The following is an 11978-nucleotide window of genomic DNA, read 5'->3' on the forward strand; positions in this document are numbered from 1 at the left end:
TAATACCTAAAAAAATAAAATCTAAATAAAATTAAATAAAAAACTATAAGCTTCTATAAAAACTGGTCAAATATTGGCCAAAATGTCAAATAATATAAGAAAGAGGCTGAAAATAACTGATCTACAAGCTCACAACGCCTCGCATTGGGAGGTGTTGTGAGCTTGTCGATCGGCTATTTTCAAAATGTTTATCTGTGGAACTGAGTCAAACTAAGTAATGCCTCAACGGAATTCCAAGTGCTTGTCAGGGGCCCCCAGTTCAAATATGATTATTTTGGGGGGGTCGCTGCCTAAAAGGTTGAGAACCACTGGTCTTCTTGCGCTTCATGGCAGAGGAGTCAGTCATTTCATTAAAAAATGAACTAGAGGGTGTCAAAAAGTGACTGCTTGCCTGATTTCGATATTTTTTTTTGTTTTAGATTGTCTCCTGTATGACATGCCCAAAGTAGGGATGCCAGTTTTAAAGTGACAGAAATTAAGTGTGTACAAAGTGTTGATCTAAAGATTAAGATTATTCAGCAAAAACAAATCTGTGGAGGAAATATGAATAAAATACCTGAATGTTGAGGTTACATTTGAAAGCTACATTACAAAAATACATTCAAATATTCTGCTGTGTTACTGTGGAATTGTCTACCTGCATACCTAAAGTCTGTTGGCTCATATGTCACCTCTAAGTCCTCCATAAAGAGTTGGCTCAGCAGAACTAGAAGCTGCTTCTAAATAGGGAACCAGATAGTAGTAAGCATTAGTGGTTCCTGAGATGCGTTTGTATTTTTGTTTGGTTTTCAGCAAAATTAGTTAATATAGCTAAATTAGTTTAACCACTTTAACCCTATTTTATACGGCTATTTGAAAAAAGCCGATCTACAAGTTCACAATGCAATTGATATGTAGCCTAATTAAAGTGTAATGAAAGTGGTGATTATTACAAAATATGTGATTTATGTGATCAGCACCCTAGTTGTGCACTGGTGAGGTTTGCCTACCCGACCCGTCTTGTTTTCATGCATATAGCCAAAAACAACAATCTGAACTCAACCCATCAACATGCAAAATAAACAAACAAAAAAATTATCTTTTGTGCTTTTTGTAGGAATATGAACATTTACAGCACACCAAGGCTTTAGAAATGACATTGAACTCAAACACAGCAGCAGCAGCTTATTCATTGTAGACCAGCAACCTTGAAAAACAAATAGTCAGTGAGATGATCAATGAAACATACTTTATGGTCACACTGAGTGCCCGACTATAAGTGACAGTGGAACACTGTTGCATTTAGTAAAACTTGGCACTAGGCAGGCTTGAATTAAATTGCCTTTATTTAGAGAAGCCACTTGTTGTTTTTCTTTCTCCCAATTTAGCCGTTATGCCAATAATCGCATTTCCCACTCATTTCTGTGTAGTCTCGTCACTGCTGCCCCTACTGGCTTGCCTGCAAGTGAGGAACCCACACCAGGAGGACATAGCGAGTGCAGAGAAACACCCTCTACAACACCGCCCGCTAACAGTCGCCGACCCAACCTGTAGGAGTCAATGGTGCAGCGGCAAAGATCCCCGCAAACAGTTTTGCTCGTATGGACGTTCGGCCAAGCCGGATGCATCGATTCGAACCCGTAGCCTTCGGTGGTGGTGGACAATAACTTTACCCCTGTGCAGTAATAATAAGTAGTAAGTCTTTCCGAGCCACGTGGCCCATAGGGCAGGAGCCTACAGTATCTCCAGTTTCTGTAGCATGACGTGGCTTGATGTAAAAGTACACCCCCTGGACATGATGTCAAGGCAGACAGTGAGTGAACCCAGAAGCACAACACAGACCAAGGAGACGTAATTAAAGTAAACAAAAGCGTCTTTTATTCAAAGGAACTTAGGTACAGGCTCCAAGAGCCGAGTAAATAACTTAGGTAGGATTTCACCACAAAGGAGATTAAGCAGAGCTCCAAAGTTGCAAGGAGCAAAGGCAGTGGTCTTCTGTCCAGGTTGGAGCTGCGTGGGAGGCTGTCAAGCTGACTGTGGAAGAGATCAGGAGTTACTAAACGGTCAAGAAAGAATCTGGTCTTAAAGGTTCTATGACATTCATTTTCATTTTTTTTTTAAAAATGTTTTTTTGGGGGTTTTATGACCTCAATTACACCCAAAAAAATCTGAACTTTGTTTCAGTGGATTTTCTGTGGTCTGGGGTTTTCTGAATAATTAAGCTGAAAAGTAATCTGAGTTTGGCCCTTCGGCAGTGAAGTCACAGGCCATTAATCCCGCCCACTCTCCTCCTCGCCCCTCCCCTCCCCTATCCTTTGGGGGGGGGGGGGGGGGGCGGAGCAGAGGCAAAATCCCTCAACAGCGACACCCGCAGGCAAAGATTTCTTTTTTCATTGCAGTTGAAAAGGCTTTAGAAATGTGAGAGAAAAACACCTGCCATGGATCAATGGAGTGGAATTTTTGTTAAAACTTTTTATACACGTTTGAAGGACCATGACAAAGACTTTTAATGTGTGGTAAAACTGAACGTCATGAAACCTTTAAAGCTAAATAAGCAGCTGAACTGACCTAGTACTGGCTGCACCAGCGTGTGCACTAGCTGGAAAATATCCCTAAGCACTGCGTGCCGTCACAGCCAGGTATACTGTAAGTAGCCAGCCAGGTAATTGCAAGATGGAAAACAGCCAGGTGATTGCCAGGACACACCTCCCCACGTGTGGAATGCAGCTCCAAACTAATAGACAGAGAAGCATAGAATGTCAGAACAGACAGGGCAGACATTAGACAAGCTGCCATGACACATGATGCTAGTATGTCGCAGGGACCCAATCCAGCCCTTGATGCTGAGTTCCAAGCAGGGAGGCATTGGGTCCCATTTTTTTGGGGATTTGATATCTTTATTGATCATGAAATAAAACATATGTCACACATGAAACATACATCTGATCTGACACACCATAATCAAATGATTAACGCCAAAAAAAGCTCACAGCTTGTTTCCATCGTGGTCCTTAGTATGAGGTGTGTATGAGATCTTTAATGAATTGTTGTGACTGTATCATTTCAACTAGTGACCACAGAGTATACGTTTATCTGGCAGCTGGCATCCTGGGGAGAGGTGTGTAAACATAATAATAGTTGTGCCAACTGGCATAGTAATGCCAGTAGAGAGAAAGCTCGGGCGAAAATCACATTCTGCTTCGAGCCAAAACCACTTAAAATCCAGCATTTACACTCTGCATACACTTTGGTCGTGTCGCTGGAATGCCCATGAAATTATTAATATAATCCGATTTGACTTCCCTATGAAATCAACAAACGGCTGAAAACACTTTTTAGAGCTATCGTAAAATGACAAAATATGGTTTTAACAAGGCCTGACTATCGGCAAAAAACAAAAACAAAATGAGGAGTTTATGCATAAATTCCGTTGCTGTGCATTGTTGTATTAAACATTGATACATACATGTTACTGTTAGGTAGAAACCTTGTTTCTCCAAATTTCAACTTTGTATTCATCATTTAATGCCCTACTTTGTCATACAAGAGTATTTAAATTAGTGAAAATAGCCGATCTCCAAACTCTACGATGCGTCGTGATGCAACGCATTGTGAGCTTGTAAATCTGCTATCTTCGCTATTCCAGAAACATTTTCCTGAAAAGAAACGGTTTTGGACGTACAAGGTTTCCAACCGACAACAACGATATACGATATGTCCAAGGAAAAAGAACAGTTGAATTATGTATCATCCTGTTGAGCAAAACATCAGCAGAAAATTATGCAAACGGCTGCACTCTCGTATAGAAAGGATCTATAGGATCAAATGTATGGCAGGTTCAAAAGCAATATTGTGGTCTCAAATTTGTCCATAGCCTGAACCCCCCCTCCCCCCCCCCCCTCCCCCCTAACGATGCCCCCCATCATTTGTCCTTGAAAGGCAGCTCATTAGACTGTATGCGCCTGAGGGAGCTGCTGAAACAAGCAAACACTTTGTCCAGGCCCTTATGGCTGCAAAGACAACACATTAGTGAGTGAGAGAGAGAGAGAGAGAGAGAGAGAGAGAGAGAGAGAGGTATACAGTAGAAGTCCAATTTCTGCTCTGTGGCATGACGGTGTCACACGGTGAAAATATCAGACCTAAAGCTCTCGACGCGATGAGAGCTTGTAGGTCTGCTATTTTTCGCCCAGCGTCGACACAATCGTGCGACGAAAAATGAATCGGGCTAGAGAGAGAGAGAGAGAGAGATGGACAGAGGGAGAGAGAGAGAAAGAGATCATGGAGGGCAGGGCACTTTATTGGATCCCTCCATCACTGTGCGGTATAGAGGCTACATTACATAATGCCTACGGCGGTGAGAGGACGTACATGTAAAATGAGACTGATGACACACCGGCCTATTAGTCGACTGTCAGCATTTCTCTCACGGTCACGGAGGAGGAGAGCAGGGGTGGGGGCATTCCATCTTAAATGAATAGATTAGGTGTCTGGTCAGCAACATGTTTGTAGCTGGGTTAAGTAAACCCTCCGTTCCTCTTAACATTATATGCATACTGTAAGCACAGTGGTCAGCGACTCCCACTTCAACACATACCTAATAATAATACTTATATATACACGCACATAGCACAGCACAACATGCCATGCGACTACACACTATGACAACACACAACACCACATGCAATACACGCCACAACATGCCACAACACGCCACAACACGATACGACACAACATCAAACGCCACGCCACGACATGAGGCGGTGTGGCGTGGCGTGACATAATGCGACACGATAGCACACGACAAGACACGACACAACACAACAAAACAACACGACACAAGTCAGCACAGCCCAATAAAACACAAGACAATACAGCATAACACAACACGAAACAACACGAAACACGAAACAACACGACACAATACACAACACACAACACAACAACACGCCACGACGAGTCACGCCATATGACATGCCACATATGACATGTCACAATGGAAATAAGCCCTCAGGGCTTTTTGTGTCAACTTTAAAAAATATATTTTAAGAAAGTATTCAATCAATCAATAACACAACACAAGACAACGTGACACAACACAACACAACACAGAGCAGGCCACATAAAAATAGCAGTGGCCCCGCCGGCGCCGGTCCAAATGTTGAACCTCGGTCTGATGGATTAAGGTTTAATCCTTCACAGACATCAGGCTCAAATGAGATCCCAGCAGCAGGGTGCATGCTGGGACAGCATGGGGGGGGGCGGGGGCTGGGGGGGGGGCGTTATGGTGAACAGTGGGGGGGTAAGTGCTGCACTGGAGCAATGACAGGGCTAATACTCACCTCTTAGACACACACTCATGTCTCCTTCCTTCATACTTTCATTCATACCTTCATTCATAGGATACATTCCTTCCTTCCCCTCAGAGGAGAAGAGAAGAGAAGAGAAGAGAAGAGAAGAGACGAGAAGAGAAGAGAAGAGAAGAGAAGAGAAGAGAAGAGAAGAGAAGAGAAGAGAAGAGAAGAGAAGAGAAGAGAAGAGAAGAGAAGAGAAGAGAAGAGAAGAGAAGAGAAGAGAAGAAGAGAGTTTTGTGTGGACCCCAGGAAGACTTTGTGTAGCTTTGTGTGAGCTAATGGCGAGATGAAAGGCGTACAAGGGGAGAAATTGGAAAGAGAGCACAGGAGGATGGCAGCAGACAGACTGTGTTTGAATACGTGACGCCAGGGTCTCAGCCATCCTAAGTCTTTTTTGATTAAAACATCTATGTAATATTTACACACTGGTGTTTGTTGCATTGCAACTCACATACAGCTGTGTGTGTGTGAGTGTGTGTGTGTGTGTGTGTGTGTGTGTGTGTGTGTGTGTGTGTGTGTGTGTGTGTGTGTGTGTGTGTGTGTGTGTGTGTGTGTGTGTGTGTGTGTCTGTGTGTTTGTGTGTGAGTGTGTGTGTGTGTGTGTGTGTGTGTGTGTGTGTGTGTGTGTGTGTGTGTGTGTGTGTGTGTGTGCGTGTGTGTGTGTCTCACAAGCACGTGCAGTACGCTGGAAAATCCTGAGTGTTTGTGTTTAAATTTGAATCCGTAAGTGACCAGTAAGGTTCAATCTTTGGACTCCCAGAGTTATGTGAGCACGCACGCACGCACGCACGCACGCACGCACGCACGCACGCACGCACGCACGCACGCACGCACGCACGCACGCACGCACGCACGCACGCACACACACACACACACACACACACACACACACACACACACACACACACACACACACACACACACACACACACACACACACACACACACACACACACACACACACACACACACACACACACACACACACCAGGCTGGACAGATGAGGGCTCATAGCTTTTGACACACCCACAAAGACATGATGTATGCGAGTGATCTGACCCTGAATCAGTTTTAATCAGTCTAAGCTGACAGATTAACTGGATAATTAGAAGAGAATCAATACAAATTGAAATGACCTCCGTCAAATCCAGCCAAATAAATTAAAATGTTATGGTGTCATGCTCTCTAATAAACCTCTAATTTAACCTGGGTCCTCCAGAACAAAGATGTGGATAGCCCTTTAGTCCGGATAAAATGACAGACGGACGGATGGATGGACGGACGGACGGACGGGGACGGATGGACAGACAGGCTCCACTGTTTTATAATTAACCACATGAATCCTCACGTCCCTATTCTCAGGGCATACATTCGGTGGAAATAGTCAAACTACAAGCTTACAATGTGATGCAAGGTGATGATGTTTTGAATATGGCATTACCGTAGTCAAACATTTTAAACAGTAAAACATTTAGGCTAAAAGGATAACACAAAAAGTCCTGGGGACTTGGCTAGTCAGCATAGAGATTCGGTGTAGAGGGGAAAAAGGAGCGGACTTTGTATTAAGCCCAGTTCACCGTGGTCAACTACGTCTATAGGGTTTAAGTGGTTAATCTAAACAGGTATTGGTGTACAAGTTGAATAATATACATGGTTACAGTATGTATGGAGAAACCAAAGTTGAGGTCTCGTTTGGAGAAACCAAAGTTGAGGTCTCGTGGAGAAACCAAAGTTAGGCCCCTTTTCAGGACAGGGGCCCAGGTATCATGGGATTTAGCTGTTTGAATTTGTTACGGCCAAACCGCACCAATGCAACTAGTCGCAACTCCTTGCAACAAAACAGTTTTAAGGTCAGCCGCACCAATGCAACTCCTTGCAACTGCCATTGGGGATAGTGGTTGCAAGTAGTTGCAAGTAGTTGCATGGCAAATCATAGAGGCAGTGATTTGTTCCACTGAGAGATGTTCTGTCAACAAATCGAGCCATTGTGATGTTGTTACTTTGCGTCTGTATTTCATTATTTTATTCGTTTCTTATTATAATTATGCTTGCAATGGTCCAGGTGAAGTATGATGCTATGGTATTTTTGTAAGTGACTGATGGGTGTGAGGTCTACTAACAGGCACATATTGGAAAGACTTGGGAGTTGGTATGAAGTATTACTGTAGATTATTCCATAATTGTTGGGTTGATATGCAAAGCCATACTGAGTGAAAGCAGTTGTCTGTAGTGCTGAGAGTGCATTGTGGACAATATGCAAATGACTCATTGTCTGAGAAAACAAGTGTGGGAAAAAGGCGTGTTCTGTGTTGATTTCTGTGTATGGCCTCGTGTTGAATGTGGTGTAATCTCAGGTTAAATGGTAAATGGTGCTTTATAATGTGCATTACATTCACCCTCACATTGACGGAGGCGGAAACCATGCAAGTCATCAACCTGCTCATCAGGAGTAGTTAGGGGTTCAGTGTCTTGCTCAAGGACACTTCGACACTAACCGGGGAGCCGGTTACGTAGCGGCCGCTCTACCTTCTTTGTTAAAGGGATATTTAAAAAATGTTTGAGGTCATTTTAACGTCCACTCAGGCTTTTGTAAGGACCCCAGACAGTTGCTTCATTCAGTATTTACATATTTGATATTTTGATATACATTTTTCAGACACGCCCCCTTCCTATTCAAACCCATTGGAACTTCAAACTCCATTTTAACCATGATAGATTCATCGAAAACACCCGTCCTTGGTGCATGGTGACTGATATCGTCCTTCTAATGCATGAGGGGCTGTGTTTTTTCAATTACTTTTTTCATTTATGTTTTATATTTTGGGGGGGAAATGCAAAGAAAAATTAAGGAAAAAATGAAGAAAAAAAGTAATTGAAAAGACATGGCCTTTCACGCATTAGAAGGACAATATCAGTCACCAGAACCAAAGACGGGTGTTTTCGATTAATCTAACATGGTTAAAATGGAGTTTGAAGTTACAATGGGTTTGTATAGGAAGGGGGTCTTGTCTGATAAAATTTATATCAAATATCTAAATACTGAATCAAGCAACTTAAAAACTGTCTGGGGTCCTTTCAAAAGTCAGAGTAGACATTAACATGAACACAAACATGTTTGAAAGTGAAATATCCCTTTAATAAGTGTGTATAATTTTGAGAGTGGTTTCTTGGCTGTTGATATTGTAAATAGGTCTGTTACTAATGGTAGCGGGATAGCAAGTTATGTGTGAATTTCTTTCCTCTGTTAATGATCTTGAGTGAAATAAAATGTGTGGAGTAATTCATGATGTATGAGTATGAGTATGAGTATGATGTGTAGAAGTATTGCACTGATGTGTATTGCGCTGATGTTCTCAGGGTGTTCTAATTGAGTGATTCCTTTGGTTTTCCATGGATTAAAAGGAAAGGTGCCCTTGTTGATTACAAAGTGTCAGCTGTTCTAAATTGGGGTTAATTAACATGGTGAATGTTTAGTGATTGGTGATCTTATTGATTTTATTATTATTTATTTTTTGCAAAGTGGTACATAATGATGGACAGTTGCATTCTGCATTCTGATCATTCAATTAGTAACCTTGGCTCTTCGTGAGTGAATCCATTTCAGGTGTCCATTCATTGGAATTGATTGGCTGATAACTGGAGAAAATCTGGGGCATTTAAACCTCCAATCTGTTTGTTTCCTTTGTGTTGTGAGTTTCATTTGGATTTTGTGATTAGTGATTCAAGTGTATTGAACAGTGCATGCTTGTTGTGGTATTGTGTAATAAAACTAGTTGGACTGGGTCCATTGAGAAGAGGTAATTGATTCTGGATAAAATTGATATTTTAGCCTTTTGCGGTGCTGCCTGCAACAGTCATTTCAGTGATTTCATTGAACAATGGTGTATTTAAGAATGGGGGTGAAGTTGAGGTGGAACAACTCTTAAAGATTGTGGGAAATATCAATGCCCATATATTAATTGTTAGCAGTTGATATGTTAAGGGTAGTTTTGGGCGTTGCAGTCTTCCATTCACACGTGGATTTAGTGGGAGGATGGTGGTTTTGAACCAATAATGGAATAGTCAGAGTCACAGATGGAAATTTAAACACTGCAGGTAATGATGTTGATGTTTTTTTGTGTATTGTTGCTGTTGGACAGAAACCTTATATCTCCATATTTCAAGTTTTTAGGGTTTTTTTCTTCCATAAATTAATGCACTACTTAAATCATACCACAGTTCACACAAAAGTATCAACAATAGACGATCTACAAGCTCACGTGTTGCATTGCGTTGCGTTGTGAGCTTGTAGATCTGCAATTTTTGCTTATTTTTTTTGTGTGTGAAACTGAAAGTCTGTCTCTGGGTTTTATAAACATTGAACCAATGAAATGTATTAACAAGAGCTTGTGACTAAATGATTACATTTGGATGCATTGAAACACAGGTTATTTTTTTCCATTTCTTGAAAATGAACAGCTTTGGACGTACAAGGTTTCAGCCTGACAGGGACGGTATGATGTGTGATGGGTGTTTCCGTTCAACATTGTTAGTGATACAGGCCTACTGCAGGACAAGCATCCAGGGCAATTACACCCTATACTGTACATCCTTTGATGTGCTGAGACAGTCTGCACTGTGAGTGAACCGCATTGGCACGCACACACACACACACACACACGCACGCGCACGCGCACGCGCATGCGCATGCGCACGCGCACGCACACGCGCACGCACACGCGCACACACACACACACACACACACACACACACACACACACACACACACACACACACACACATACATACGTTTCTTACTATACTTGTTCATCAACATTTGAGGATGGCGATTATATTAATCCTTGCATGTAAACATAAGCAAAGGCATAAAAATAAAAAAAGCCGATCTACAGTAGCCTAAAAGCTCAGAGTGAGCTTGTAGATCAGCTATTTTCGGGGTGCCACACCCGCATGCAACTAACTATGAATCCAGCATAATTCTAATCCTAACCTCTAAAGCTAACATCTAATTGTAAGAGTAAGCCTAACTCAATCTTTTTTTAACCATAAAACATCAATTTATCTTGTGAGGACAAGGAAGATTGCCCTTACAATGTCAATTTTTCAAATTCTACTATACACGTGGGGACATTTGGCCCTCACAAGTATAGTAATACATGTACACACACGCACGCACGCACGCACGCACGCACGCACGCACGCACGCACGCACGCACGCACGCACGCACGCACGCACGCACGCACGCACGCACGCACGCACGCACGCACGCACGCACACATCACACACATCACACACACACATCACACACACACAGAGCTCGGGGCGAAATCATTTACATTCAAAGCAGCTTCACAGCGTATATCAACAAGGCTCCCTGCTGACATCACATCCCCCCCAGCATGAAGTGGAATATGATACAGCGGGCGAGGGGGCGGGGGCTACCCTCCTTTAGATCCCCCTCCTCTCTCCCCTTTGGATCACATCTCTCTCCCATTCAGAACCATTTTCCATCTTTATTACTGTCTTGGCCCACATGATCTTGGAACGGTTCCCTGGCATCACTCCATGGCCAAAAATACATCCTCACACACACACACACACACACACACACACACACACACACACACACACACACACACACACACACACACACACACACACACACACACACACACACACACACACGCACATGCGCGCACATGCACATACACACACACACGCGCGCGCGCGCGTGCGCATGCACACACACGCGTGCGTGCGCATATACTGTACTGTGTACACTTGTGTCATTTGACTTGAAAGGGTATATTAGACATCAGGGTGGTGCTTTGTAAAACAGGTTGACAGTCATGTGCTTTAGGTGATTTCATTGATGCTGTTATGATCTTACATCATATGTGATGTGTGTATAATTAGGCTACTCCTTCAATCTGGTGCTTAACAGATCATGAACCAGCAGCCAATCAAATGTAAATAGAATCGATCACAATATCACCAGCTGTGGTCGCTACAGTAGGCCTATAGTAAAACTATAGGCGTTGAAGCATGAATTAAAATGAATATGGATCTGTTTTTGGCAAGCATGTTTCATTAAGAACAGAAGATTACAGAATACTATACAGTTACTTATTCTGTTATACTTATGCCATGATACTGCCATCTTACTGCCATGATACTGCCATGATACTGACATGATTCTGACCATGATACTGACCATGATACTGACCATGATACTGACATGATACTGACATGATACTGACATGATACTGACCATGATACTGACATGATACTGATCATGATACTGACCATGATACTGACATGATACTGATCATGATACTGACATGATACTGATCATGATACTGACATGATACTGACCATGATACTGACATGATACTGACATGATACTGACCATGATACTGACATGATACTGACATGATACTGACATGATACTGGACATGATACTGACATGATACTGACCATGATACTGACATGATACTGACATGATACTGACATGATACTGACCATGATACTGAGATGATACTGACATGATACTGACCATGATACTGACCATGATACTGACATGATACTGACCATGATACTGACATACTGACATGATACTGACCATGATACTGAACATGATACTGACCA

The sequence above is a fragment of the Gymnoscopelus braueri genome (genome assembly GCF_963280865.1).
Source record: "Gymnoscopelus braueri genome assembly, chromosome: 9".
Lineage (NCBI taxonomy): Eukaryota > Metazoa > Chordata > Actinopteri > Myctophiformes > Myctophidae > Gymnoscopelus > Gymnoscopelus braueri.